Here is a 12,822-nt window from a genome sequence, read left to right as displayed (position 1 = left end):
TTGTAAATTTTTAATTATTATAATTCTCTCTAATGCTATTAATTAATTTTTCTTTTTTTGAATTTCGCGCCAATTCATTTCTTTGAACTGCCGTCCAGATGGCATGAAAATTCTCTCACAAACGAAACGAAGCAAGCATAGTACTTAAAAGTATAGTGAAGATAGGAAAATTGTTTCGTTTCAGTTATAAAATAATGAACAGTATTGTAAATTACAAGAATAAATAAATTGCAATTAATAATTATTTATAGTATGAAATCAAAGAAATAAAATTGGGGGAATTATTCTAGAGAAATTCAATAAAAGTATTCACTAGAATTTTTGTAGAATTATTTTGCAGAAGCATTGTAGAAAAATTCTACAAATTCTTTTTAAACTGAATTTTAAATAAAATTAAAAATAGATTTCCATTTAATCTACAGTCGATAATTTAGAGGAAAACATGTAAAATTATGATTTTTACTCGAAAGTAAATAAATCGTTTGATACTAAAATTCAATTTAATTAAATACGTTAATTAATTTTGTTAATTAACCCCTTAACTGCCATGGCAAAGATTTTGTCCGTCAAATATTTGCCATGGCAGTTAAGAGGTTAAATTAATTCAATTAATTTAAGTAATTAATTCTATTTATTCATAAAATTATTTAAATTAATTCAAATAATTAATTCAATTTAAACGAGCCAGAAAATGAAAAAAAAATAATGATTTGTTGTGAAAAAAAGAGCACAAAAGAAATACAGAAAAAAATACTAACAGTAGGTAAAATCAATTTCTCGCTTTTAAAATCAAAGAAACTCTTGAAATTGACCTTACCGACTGTTGATATTACCGACATTAATTTCTTCCCCTCGATTTTTAAGGAACGTTCACCAGATGTCTCTAGACTATAAAAACCAATGATAAAGAAGTTTCCCTACGAAAATTTTCAAATCCAATCGAGTGCGCGCAAAAACTTGACGAGATATGGTTACTATTATAATTATTGTCGTAGTTGACTTTTGCGTAACTCGCGGCCGCATGCGGAAACTGTGTTTAATAATTTTCAGGCAATTCATGACGCAAACAGAGAGGCGATGGAAAAGGTGAGAGTGAGAGAGAGAAGGGAAGAAGGGCGATTTCGTTTGTCTGGTCTGGACAATTGTATGCAGTAAATATACTATTGTTGTTGTCGGCGTACGGACGCCGAGCGTTGCGGTGGTGCTCGCCGTGACGCGTGGCGCTGCGGCGGTGCGACCTCATATCAGGATAACAGAAACCACACGAAGCATACAATTATATTGTCTTATCTCTCACGAAACTCATGTCTCCTTATTCACTTATAAATCCATATTTTCCTATTCTACTTTCAATTTCATTCAGTTTAAAGTATTTCAATTATTATTTCTCTTCTAGTTTCGTTCATTTTTATTCGATCCTGCTTTTTGGCCGTTTCAATATTTTTTTTTATTTACGCAAATAATTTACATATTATAAACACGTGTATTTTTATTGATAGTATTTAATTGTGATTAATACTATTACTATCAATTTACTATTAATAATATTAACGAAAATAATAATTATTATTATTTCTATTAATAAATATTAATATTATTCAATCTGCAAATTATTATTATTTATTCATAAAATTACACCCTTGTCTTTTTAGTACACTATTCACGCTTTTACAAGCGACTATTTTTATTATTATTATAAATATAATTATTATTATTTTAAATAATTAATGAATTAATTAATAATTAATTATTTCATATTAATATTTAACATTTAGCTCCAGTCTCCCCCCACCCATTTTGTTTATTATATATTTGTCTCTATAACAAATTTCGTTTGACTGATTATTATGCAAATTTTTCTCCATTTTATTTATAAAAAATAGAAACTTTGTAAAAAAAATATGATTAAGAAATAGGAAATAAATACCCATTTTATGCGTAATTTTTATTTCTCAATAACAATATTTTATACAAACTCATTTTTTTCTTTTGGGAAGAAAAACATTCAAAATTCCTGTTTATTAATATTTTTGTAGAAAATTTTCAATTTTCATAAGGAAATAATTTACATCATTTCTATTTCTTAGTTACAATTGTTTTAATAAAATTCACAGTTTTTCAAAAATAAAGGAAAAGAATGTTTATAAATTCTCTTTGACAATTAGAAATTTTAATTGAAAATGAAATTGAAAATTTTTGAATTTTTAGAAAAGAAAGGAAAACATTTTATTGGAAAAAAATTTCAGTTAAATTTATTTACAAATTTCTTTAATTGTAAAATTATTCAAAAACATCAAACAACTTCTTTTTTTAATATATGTTTAATTATTATTATTTTTCCACTAGAATTAAGATTTTAAAAAATTTCAAATTCAAATTTTGAAATTAAACAACTTTAAAAATATTGTTATGAAATATGAAGAGGATCGAGTGCTAAAATTATTATTTTTCATATTATAAGAATAATGTTACTGTAACTTCTTAAAAACTATAATAATAATTTAGTTTTTAAATTTATAATTTTAAATTATAAAAATAATTTTCATATTCAATTATCTGAAATTAAAACTGAAATTCATATTCAAATCAATTTTTATTCAAAAATTCTACGAGAATTCAATTATTTAAATACAAAAGTAAATTACTTATATTGAATAATTGAATGTTTCTTAAAAATTTAATTCTTATAAAGAATTTTACCTGCCAAATTTTTAAATAATTGAATTCTTTTGTCAAAATAATAACATTTTCAAGAATAATTACATTATTCGGGACATTCAATTAAAATTGTATTAAAAATAATTGGAATTCGCGGGCGATAAGTTTTATTATTCATGAAAATAATTGAATTGCTAAAATAATTTTATTATTTATCAAAAAAATCGAATTATTGCTAATAATTTGAAAATTTTTTTATTAAATAATTGAATTCTTTTGACAAATAATTTTAATAAAATTTTTAAGAAATAATTACATTTTTCGAGAAATTCAATTAAAATTGTGTTAAAAATTGAAATAGAAATTTGAAATTCTGAAATTGAAATTCTGCGATGAGTTTTATAATTCATGGAAATAATTGAATTCCTAAAAGAATTTTATTATTATTATGAAAATAATAATTGAACTATTGCGAAAAATTTTTTAAATAATTGAATTCTAGTAAAATTTTTACTATTTATGAAAATAATTTAATGTTTGAGTAAAATTTCATAAAAATGTTTTTAAACAATTAAATTACTTTGGAAAATTTTAATAAAATAGTAAATAATAAAAATCATTGAATTCAGGAACATTTTCGGAAATAATTGAAATTTTTGACAAGTATTTCATTAAAATTTTTGAAAATAATTAAATTTCGAGTAAGGATTTTATTTTTTACGAAGATATAATTTAAATTTCAACGAGAATTTTTTTCTAATTTTTGAAAATAATTGAAATTTTGCAAAGAATTTTATTAAAATTTTTAAAAATGATTGAATTTCCGCAATCATTTAAAACGTCTCCAAAATTAAATTTTTTTAATTGTTTTTAACTAAAATTCTTCTATAAATATTCATTATTTCTAATAATTGATTTTAAGTGAAATTCATTTATATAAATAAATTTTTATTAGAGAATTCTATATACGAGAACTCAATTATTTAGATACAAGATTAAATAATTTATTGAATAATTGAATGTTTCTTGAAATATTGAATAATCATAAAGAATTTTGCCTGACAAATTTTTAAATAATTGCATTCTTTTGACGAATTTTAATAAAATTTTTCAAGAAATTCGATTAATAAAATGAAATAAAAATCTCTGACTTTTCCTTGAATTTCCTGTGTCAGAATAGATTATATTATATATAGTTATAATATTAAAACTATTTTCCAATTCATATTTTACTTTTTATGAAAATAAATTTGAATTAAAAATTTTTACGTTCTATTATTTTCAAAGTTGTTAATTATATTTAAAAAAAAGCAAGCAAAAAGTTTGCCGCGCAACGTAAGCGCGCGAATTTTTGCTGTAGTTAAATATTATTCTACTAAAAGGAAAAAAATTGACTTGAATAATAAATTGATTAGAAATAAATTATGTTTGATAAATATTTAGTGGGCAATATATTGAAAAAAAAGAAAATTGTTTCTTCTTGGTTTTTTTCACCCCCGCCAACCATTCAAAGGGACCAAACACAACTGATCTACCTCTAGTGGTCGACTAATCTCTTGTTACATGATAAATAAAAGCCGAGTGAAAGAGAAATTTAAAATAATGTCGAATTTACCGCTTGAGGAATATCCGCGAATCTCTGAGAGTAGGAGCAGTAGGAGTCTGCGTTGGCGCCACGTCGCGGAATAAAAGTGCGAAACGCGAGAGGGAGAGGCGATCTAGTCCCCCCCTCTCTTCTTCTTCTATCGTTCTGTCCCTCTTTTTTCTCTCTTTCTATCTTCTTTTCTCTCTCTTTCGCTCTCTTTTTCTTTTTCTGCGAACAAGAGAGCGAAAGAGAGAGAAAAAAAAGAAGATAGAAAGAGAGAGCGAAAGAGAGAGAGAGAGAGAGAGAAAAAGAGACAGAAAGAGAGAGAAAAGAGAGAGGAGAGAAAAAAAGAGAAAGAGAGAGAGAGAGAGGGATTCTGTTTCTACGGTCCTGTCTGGGACCTGAGAAGATAGCCTCTCGGATTATCATGCACCGTGCATGTTGACAAAAGAAGTTTAGCTTGGTAAAGCTGATTAAACCTTAGTTAATCACAACTGATGAGGAGGGTATAAATGACAAGTTGCTGGCGTGCGCGCGCGCCCGTCTCTCGCCACTAGCCTCAACGCGCACACTCCAACTTCTTTTCATTATGTTCATCTGATAGTTGACTGTTGGACGGGCGGTCTCACCGCGGCAAATATTCACCACGCGCCCTCCTCACTTATCCTTCACTCCTGCTATCGACGAAATAGCAACTGAATTCAGTGCTGCAGTCTAAAGATTTTACGGGCATACCTAATATTCCTTGCGTCTAACGTTCCTAACGATGTGCCGATCCGATTGCCTATATTCAAGGCTCTCTGCTCAAGAATGGCACGAAAGATTCAACGTCGCAGACTTACATCTCTCACTCTCTCTCTTTATATACACCTATACACGCCGTCCTTCTTCATTGCTCATTCAGAAGATTGCGAAGACTTTCAACTTCGCGCGATAAAAATTCATGCGTCTAGATATACATATACGAATTGCGATGCAAAAAAAAGACAATTTTTATTCGCGATTTTTTTCAAACTTTCTTTTATTTCGTTTCATTAAAATATAGATTTTTAATTCATTAGTAATTAATTGATTCTAATAGATAATTAAAATTAATATTTTTAATCAGGGTTGCCAGAAAAATTTAATTTTGTTTCTCCCTGACTTTTCCTTAATTTCCAGACAAAATTTTTACTTTTTCTCTATTAAAGAAAAATTCTGATTCATTCTAAAAATGATTAGATACTCTAAAAAATTTTCTATTACATTTATTTATATGCGAATTTCTTTTCATAGTAAAATAATAAAATTATTCAAAAAACATTATTAACTTCTTTTTTCAACAAATATTTAATCATTACCATTCTTCCATTAGAATTAAGATTTTCAAAAATTTCAAAATCAAAACTTTTCGATATTTTATATAACATGAAAAATATTGTTACTGGAAACTTTTTCAAACATATTTTCTTGAATTCATTTATTAATTTCTACAATTTTTAACTAAAATTTTTCTTTAAATCAAGATTCACATTTTAATCATTTTTGAAAAAGTTTTTTTTTTTGAGAATTTTTAAATCCATTTGTTTACAATTCAATTTTACGTGAAATTTCAATGATTCGAAAATTCTTTATTTAAATATATAATAGCAAATAAAAAGTTCATACAATTTAAAAAAAAATTCAATTAAACTTCTTCAAAAAAGTTAATTCTACAGAATTGTTTGTTAAAAATACGAAAAATTCAGATTTTCAAAGATTTTAAATAAGAAACTTTTTCAAAATTCAATTATTTCTAAAAATTGACGTTATATTGCTTTCAATATTCAATTATTATCTAAAATTTCAACTGAAATTAATTTTTAAATAAATTTTTATTAGAAAATTCTACGAGAACTCAATTATTTCGACACAAGATTAAATAATTTATTGAATAATTGATTATTTCTCAAAATTGAATTCTTATAAAATATTTTATCAACAAATCTTTAAGGGCATTTGAACCTTGATGACGTTACACTTTGTGCAAAGCATGTGTGACGTCATCAAGGTTCAAATGCCCTTAAAGAATTGAATTTTTTAGGCGAATTTTTATTAAAAATTTTAAGAATAATTATATTTTTCAAGGAATTTGATTAAAATTGTATTAAAAATATAATTGAAATTCTGTAATGAGATTTAATATATAAAAAAAAAATTGAATTCCTAAAAAGAATTTTATTATTTACGAAAATAATTGAATTCCTAAAAAGAATTTCTCATTTGTGAAAATAATTGAATTGTTGTTAACAAATTTGTGAAAAATTTGTAAATGATTGAATTCCTGTAAAAAAAATCTTATTATTTATGAAAATAATTGAATTCCTGTAAAAAATTTTATTATTTATGAAAATAATGGAATTATTGCAAAGAAATTTATAAAAAATATGTGAATATATTGAATTAATGTGAAATTTTTATTTATTTGTTAAAATAATTAAATGTTTGCGTAGAATTTTATTAAATTTTTTTTTAATAATTAAATTCTTTTGGAAAATTTTATTAAAACATTAGATATATTAAAAAATCATTATGAGTTGAGGAACATTTTTGAAAATAATTTGGATTTCTTTGAAGAATTTTACTATTTATAAAAATAATTGAAATTTTGACGAGAATTTAAAAAAAATTTTGAACATAATTGAATTTTTGCGAAAAATTTTATTACTTTTCAGAAAGTAATTCAAGGAATTCGATTAAAATTGTATAAAAAATAATTAAAATTCTGCGATGAATTTTATTATTTAAGAAAATAATTGAATTCATGAAAAGAATATTCTTTATTTTATTAATTACAAAAATAATTGAATCAATGTAAAAAAATTTATTACTTATGAAAATAATAGAATTATGGAATTAATTTGCGTGGTTAATTAATTAGACGTGGTTTTCATAAAGTATTTTGTTTTTGAAATTTTATAAAAATTTAATAAAACTATTTATATTTTTATTGAATTTTCTATACCTATGATTAAAAATTATTAAATTCAATTATATTTAAAAAATTAATAACATATTTTTATATTTCTTAAAAAAAAATGATTTAATTGTTTAAATAGATAATTATTTCACCTAAAAAACATTTAATAACAGTCGACAAATATAAGTATAACTCACAACTCCACACACACACACAGGAAGTAAAAGAAAATGTTTTATGCGAAAAAATAAATTTGTTCCATGAAGCAAATTAATTTTTTTCACACAATTTCTTTCCTTCAATTTTATTCAATTTTCTCTCACTCTCTGCGGAAGAAAATTATTTTCTTTTCCCCTTTAATTTCATTTTATTTTATATTTTTTTTCAACTTAAAATTGGCAACAAATTGTAGGTAAATTTAAGCAATTATTTTTTGTAAATCCATAGGTATATATAGAAAGAGAAGTATGTGTATATAATAAGTTTCCAAGGAACTGTCTATATGTATACCGCATGTATCTTAAAGGAAATATATAAAACGCCTTCTCAACTTTCTATACTCCTGATCTTTCTGCTCGTGTGTTCGTCGCACAACGTTCGTAAACGAGTGAAGCAGCGAGTTACCCTTTCACCTACGCTACTCCACTTCCCAGTAGAGAAACCACTTATACTGCCGCCAGGCAAAGACAAAGGTCTTCGAGAGCGAAAAAACTTTCCGCCTTTTAAGTAATCCTTCAATCTCCACGAAAAAAAAAATTTCTGAAAGTAATTGCACCTCTGGGAAGAAAAAAGAGGTTTTTTATTTTCAAACGTCCCACAGTTTCGAACTGTATATCTTTTTCTTATCTTTATTGAAATTTTTCTTGTTTTCAGAGCTAAAACGCTAAAAATAATGCGGTGGATTTTTCATGTATCGATTGTCGCTAAATTTCTTTTTTGGTAACTGTTCACTGGAAGCAATATAAGATAAAAATAGCGTCGAGTATAATTATTATAATTTTTTTCGACGGTTGTAACTGGTGATGACGCTAACTACCGGCAGTTGTATTTAGTAATGTCTCTAAATACCGTCGATTGTAGCTAGCAATGACGCTAACTACCGATGTTTGTAACTAGAGATGACGCTAACTACCGGTGGTTGTAACTAGCAATGACTCTAAATACCGGCGGTTGAAACTATAAATGACGCTAACTACCGTCGTTTATATCTAGAAACCACTACCATCGATTAAAACTATCAATGACGCTAACTACCGGCAGTTGTAAGTAGCAATGTCTCTAAATACCGTCGATTGCAGCTAGCAATGACGCTAACTACCGATTGTTGTAACTATCAATTTACTCTAAATACCGGTGCGCTGTAACTACCAATGGATCTATAACTACCGGCGGTTCTACCTAGCAATGACTCCAACTATCGGTGACTCTAACTATCAGCGATTGCAACTAACAATGATTGAATGGTTCTAACAACGACTCTAACTACCGGCGACGGTAATTACCGGTAACTCTAACTACCGACTATAATTACTAGCGACGCTAGCAAAAGTGACATTCCTTCTTTCCCTCCATTGGATAACAAAAAAATACAAATGTACTTGGGAAAATGTGTGGTAGTCATCTTTAAAAACCAAAATTGCTCCTAAAGTACACAATTTTCAAAATGAAATGCAAATTGTCAGAAGCTATAATACCGAATGATACAACGATAATTCCACACGCTAATAGTACACCAAACCATCCCATATACATATAAATGATGATCGGAATCAAAAATTCATCAGATCTTTCTCCTACTCTTCTTCTTTTTCTCTCTCTCTTTCTCTCTCTCACATAATGAATGCATTTCGTTTCGGAATGGTTCTAAAGGATACTTTTTTCACAGGGCGCAGAAGTCGTTGTTCTTTCTCGCCACATTCCCGCAAAATTGCCGCCTACCAAAAGGATGGCTCGTGCAACAACGGGCATTGGTCGTGTCTCTAAATCGAGGGCTCACAGAGCAATGGGGAGAGAAACTGCTTTTAGCCCCGAGGATGTTCCCATGAGTCGGGGGCGGCCACCAATGTAACTTTCCTATAAGGTATCCCCTTTTGGGTCCCTCGGGCTATCACTGACCGATGCGTGCAACCAGACTGCGAACCTTTAATAACCATCAAGCCGAGAGGCTCCAAATCCGTTCGTGTCTTTTTTGCTATATACACTCACTCTCTCTCTCTCTCTCCCTTGCCTATAACAGAACAACGATGTGAACCAATGGCTCATCTCTCGCATTTATATTCGCGGCTAGTCTTTTCCATCATTCGTTCCTTCCGCAATATTCTTTATTTTTTGCTCCAGTTCGATCAATTCTACTTTTCAAATCATAGTATTGATACTCTCATTATATTCATTTTGAATTATCCTAACTTTCTTTTCTTCGAATCGATAAATAACGGTTTATGATAAAAAAAACATCTAAAATTAAGCTTGCGAAATTAAATACTTGTTTCATCCGACCGACGATTGCAAGTACCAATCATAACTGCCATCGATGATCAATACCATCAAATATAACTTTCGGTGTCGGTAAATATTCGCGATTGTAACTATTCACGATTCTAATTACCAATGACTGGTAGTTACCGTTGATGGTATTTAGAATCGTCGCTAGTTACAACCCCCGGTAGTTACCGTCGTTAGTAACAACTACTGTTATTTATAGACGTCGGTAGTTAAAATCGTTTATGGTAATAAATCCTGATGGTTGCTGTCTCCTATAATTAAAGTATCTGGTAGTTACCGTCGACTACCATCAACGATTTTAATTACCGTCGCGTCGAAGGAACATAACAGTAGTTAAACCACTCGCGATTCTAAATACTGATGGTGATAATTAGCAAAAAATTCTAACTACCATCGACGGTGACTACAAGATAACGGTAACTCTAACATCCAGCGGTTGGAACTAGCAACGACTCTATAACTACCGTTGATGGTAATACAAACTTTTGCGCGAAATCCAAATTGCTATTTTACTTTTTTCATCCGACAGAAAAGTTTATTTATTCATTTAGAAAGAGGATGAGTTTAAATAATCTAAAATTGTTTTATACGATGCGCATTTTAAGCTCATACTCTTTTCTAAATAATTTATATTTTAGTCTGGAAGATTTTGAGATTTACAAAATTGTTTACTTGAAATAATTGAATTAATTTAGACAAATAATTTTGGTACGTAAACAAAAAGTCTCCAATTTAACTGCTAACACAAGTCAAATAAATGTTAAATGTTAACATATTAAAAAAATAAGAATAAGAGAATATTGCCTCATTGTGTTATTTATTATCTATTAGAAGAGAAAGATACATTTATTTAAGGTGTGTTACCTTGTCTGATTAACCAAATTACAATCGAATTAGGTTCGTTGGTAAAAAAAGAAGAAAGAACTCCTTAACCATTGGGTTTTAAGTGACTGATGACGATTCACTCCGGTTTTAAAATTTGTTGAATGGGCCCTTGATTTGCTCGTTCATCTGAATATAAATATTCGAAATTATGTCTGTCAAATTAGGAATAGAAGTTGCGTCATCAATTTTATTTAGACAAAAATTGGTAATAATAGTTTTAGTTGAAAATAATGGTTAAAATTGTCAACCATTATTTTGTTATTATCTGTCAGGAATTTCTGAAATGTTTTCATGTATTCGTATGTATGTCTTGGTCGACTGTGAATGTTGATTGATTATTTATTTTTTTGTAACTTTGGTCTGAGATTAGGCACAAAGAATATCAAGATTGATTAACTGTTAAAAGTGATGTTTACATCACTATCGCGGATAATTCCTGCTATACAAGTTCTTATTTAAATAAAATGCTTTATGAATTTTGTCTTATATTGTTAGGTTATGTTCAGAGTCTTCAGTGAGTCACGTTTCGTTATGTTACCTTGGTTATTTGTATTCGTCACGTCGAGAGATGCTCAGGCAACCCTCACTTAACGTTCAACCAACAGTCAGGGAACTCTCAATCAACGGTTACCTCACTTTGAGGAACGTGTTCCCGATCGATTATCAAGGTCTAATCAAAGTATTGCCAAGGTCGTGGCGACGATCCATCAGCAGTGGGCCATCCTCTCCAATCAAATAGTTATTTCTGCATCAGGAGACTAATTGACCTAAAAATCTACTCAAGGAACAAATTGTAAGTAAAATCGGTTTTTTTTAAAGATCTTATCTTTGGGTCCTAGTATTATTCTAACTGCCCAGGTGGAGAAGTTAACGTTAGCTAATGATACTAACGTTAGACTAACGTTAACTTATGTTAGACTAACGTTATCTTATGTTAGACTAACGTTATCTTATGTTAGACTAACGTTATCTTATGTTAGGCTAACGTTAATCTAACGAAATTTTTTGGGCACTAACGTCAGATTAACTCTCAGCTGATGCTAACGACCGTTATCGTCAAAAATCGTCATTCTGGACGCCTGGTGGGGACTATAAGAGTTACGTTCTTTGGCGATAGAGTGGGAATAAGTTAGCATCAGCAGAGGGTTAATGTTAGCTAAATGCTAGTCTAACGTTAGTCTAACATTAGTCTAACGTTAGTTAACGGTACTTAACGTTAGTCTAACTTTAACTAACGTTAACTTTTCCACCTGGATGATTGGTTTCTCTTTCAGTGTGGAAATCAATAGGACGGATCAAGTTCGAGTTGTCAATTCCAAAGATTCTTGTCAAGGTTCATTTTGTAATTGAGCGAATAAACGTGTAAAAAAATAAATAAACGTCTAAAAAAAATAAATAAAATGTAATAAAATAAACGTCTATAAGCTTTTATTTTATGAAGCCTGTTCCCTTACCTTCGGTTTCGTAAATAATTCTGGTAATTAAATTAAAATAATAAGTACAGGTCCCCTTCAGGAACATAACAATAGACATTGGCGAAATTTGTCCCTCCTCACAAATGAAATGGTGCAACAATTCAGAACACAAACGCTGCAGCCCGAGGCGAGTTCACACGAGCGGAATTGAAAAAAAACACTGACATTGACGTTCAGAAGTCGAATGCAAATCGACTGATGGTATTTTTGAAGAAAGCTAATCGGGTGCTCGTTAGAGGATACATATACATAACTTCCCTTTTTACTCGCAGGGTGCAGGGGCATTGAGTAATGGATCGAGTGCTTGGTACTGATGCAAAAAGAGAGGGACAGAAAGAAAAGGAAAGGGACAGAGAGAAATAAGGAGCAAAAGAGAACGAGAAACAAGGAATCAAATCAGAGGGACAGAGAGAAACAAGGATCAATTGAGAGGGACAGAGGGAAATAAAGAGGAAAAGGAAGAGAGAAAGAAAGAAAGAAAAGTGCGGGTATATATAAAGCAAAAAGGGAGACTCTGAATGTTCTCCCATGAGAGATGTGTCGAAGTGAAAGAGGAAGGAGCATTGGAGCGTGGAAGTGGAGAGATGTTGGCCTGGCATATATGCCAGGTATGCCAGTGAGAAACACCCCGGGCGCCTCCTGGTCCGCCTACGTTTAAGGTGGTACACCGTTTCAAACCGCCACTCTTTCTCTACTCATGAGAGGAGTCAGTGGTGCCTTAAAGGCTATGCAACCAGGACTCACCTGCACACAACTTGTACACGCGATCAAAACCTTCC

At 29.3% G+C, this 12,822-nt stretch overlaps 1 protein-coding gene across 4 annotated transcripts in view; it reads right to left on the bottom strand.

Moving 5' to 3' along the window:
- LOC122499860 overlaps positions 1 to 12,822 on the bottom strand; it is a 256,174-nt gene that overhangs the window by 55,889 nt on the left and 187,463 nt on the right. The gene's annotated exons all lie outside the window — the stretch shown is intronic.

Source organism: Leptopilina heterotoma, unplaced genomic scaffold, assembly GCF_015476425.1.
Source record: "Leptopilina heterotoma isolate Lh14 unplaced genomic scaffold, ASM1547642v1 Lhet_177, whole genome shotgun sequence".
In the NCBI taxonomy this organism is placed as follows: Eukaryota; Metazoa; Arthropoda; class Insecta; order Hymenoptera; family Figitidae; genus Leptopilina; species Leptopilina heterotoma.
The sequence above is the reverse complement of the archived record's forward strand: the minus strand, read 5'-3'. Positions and strand labels throughout refer to the sequence as shown.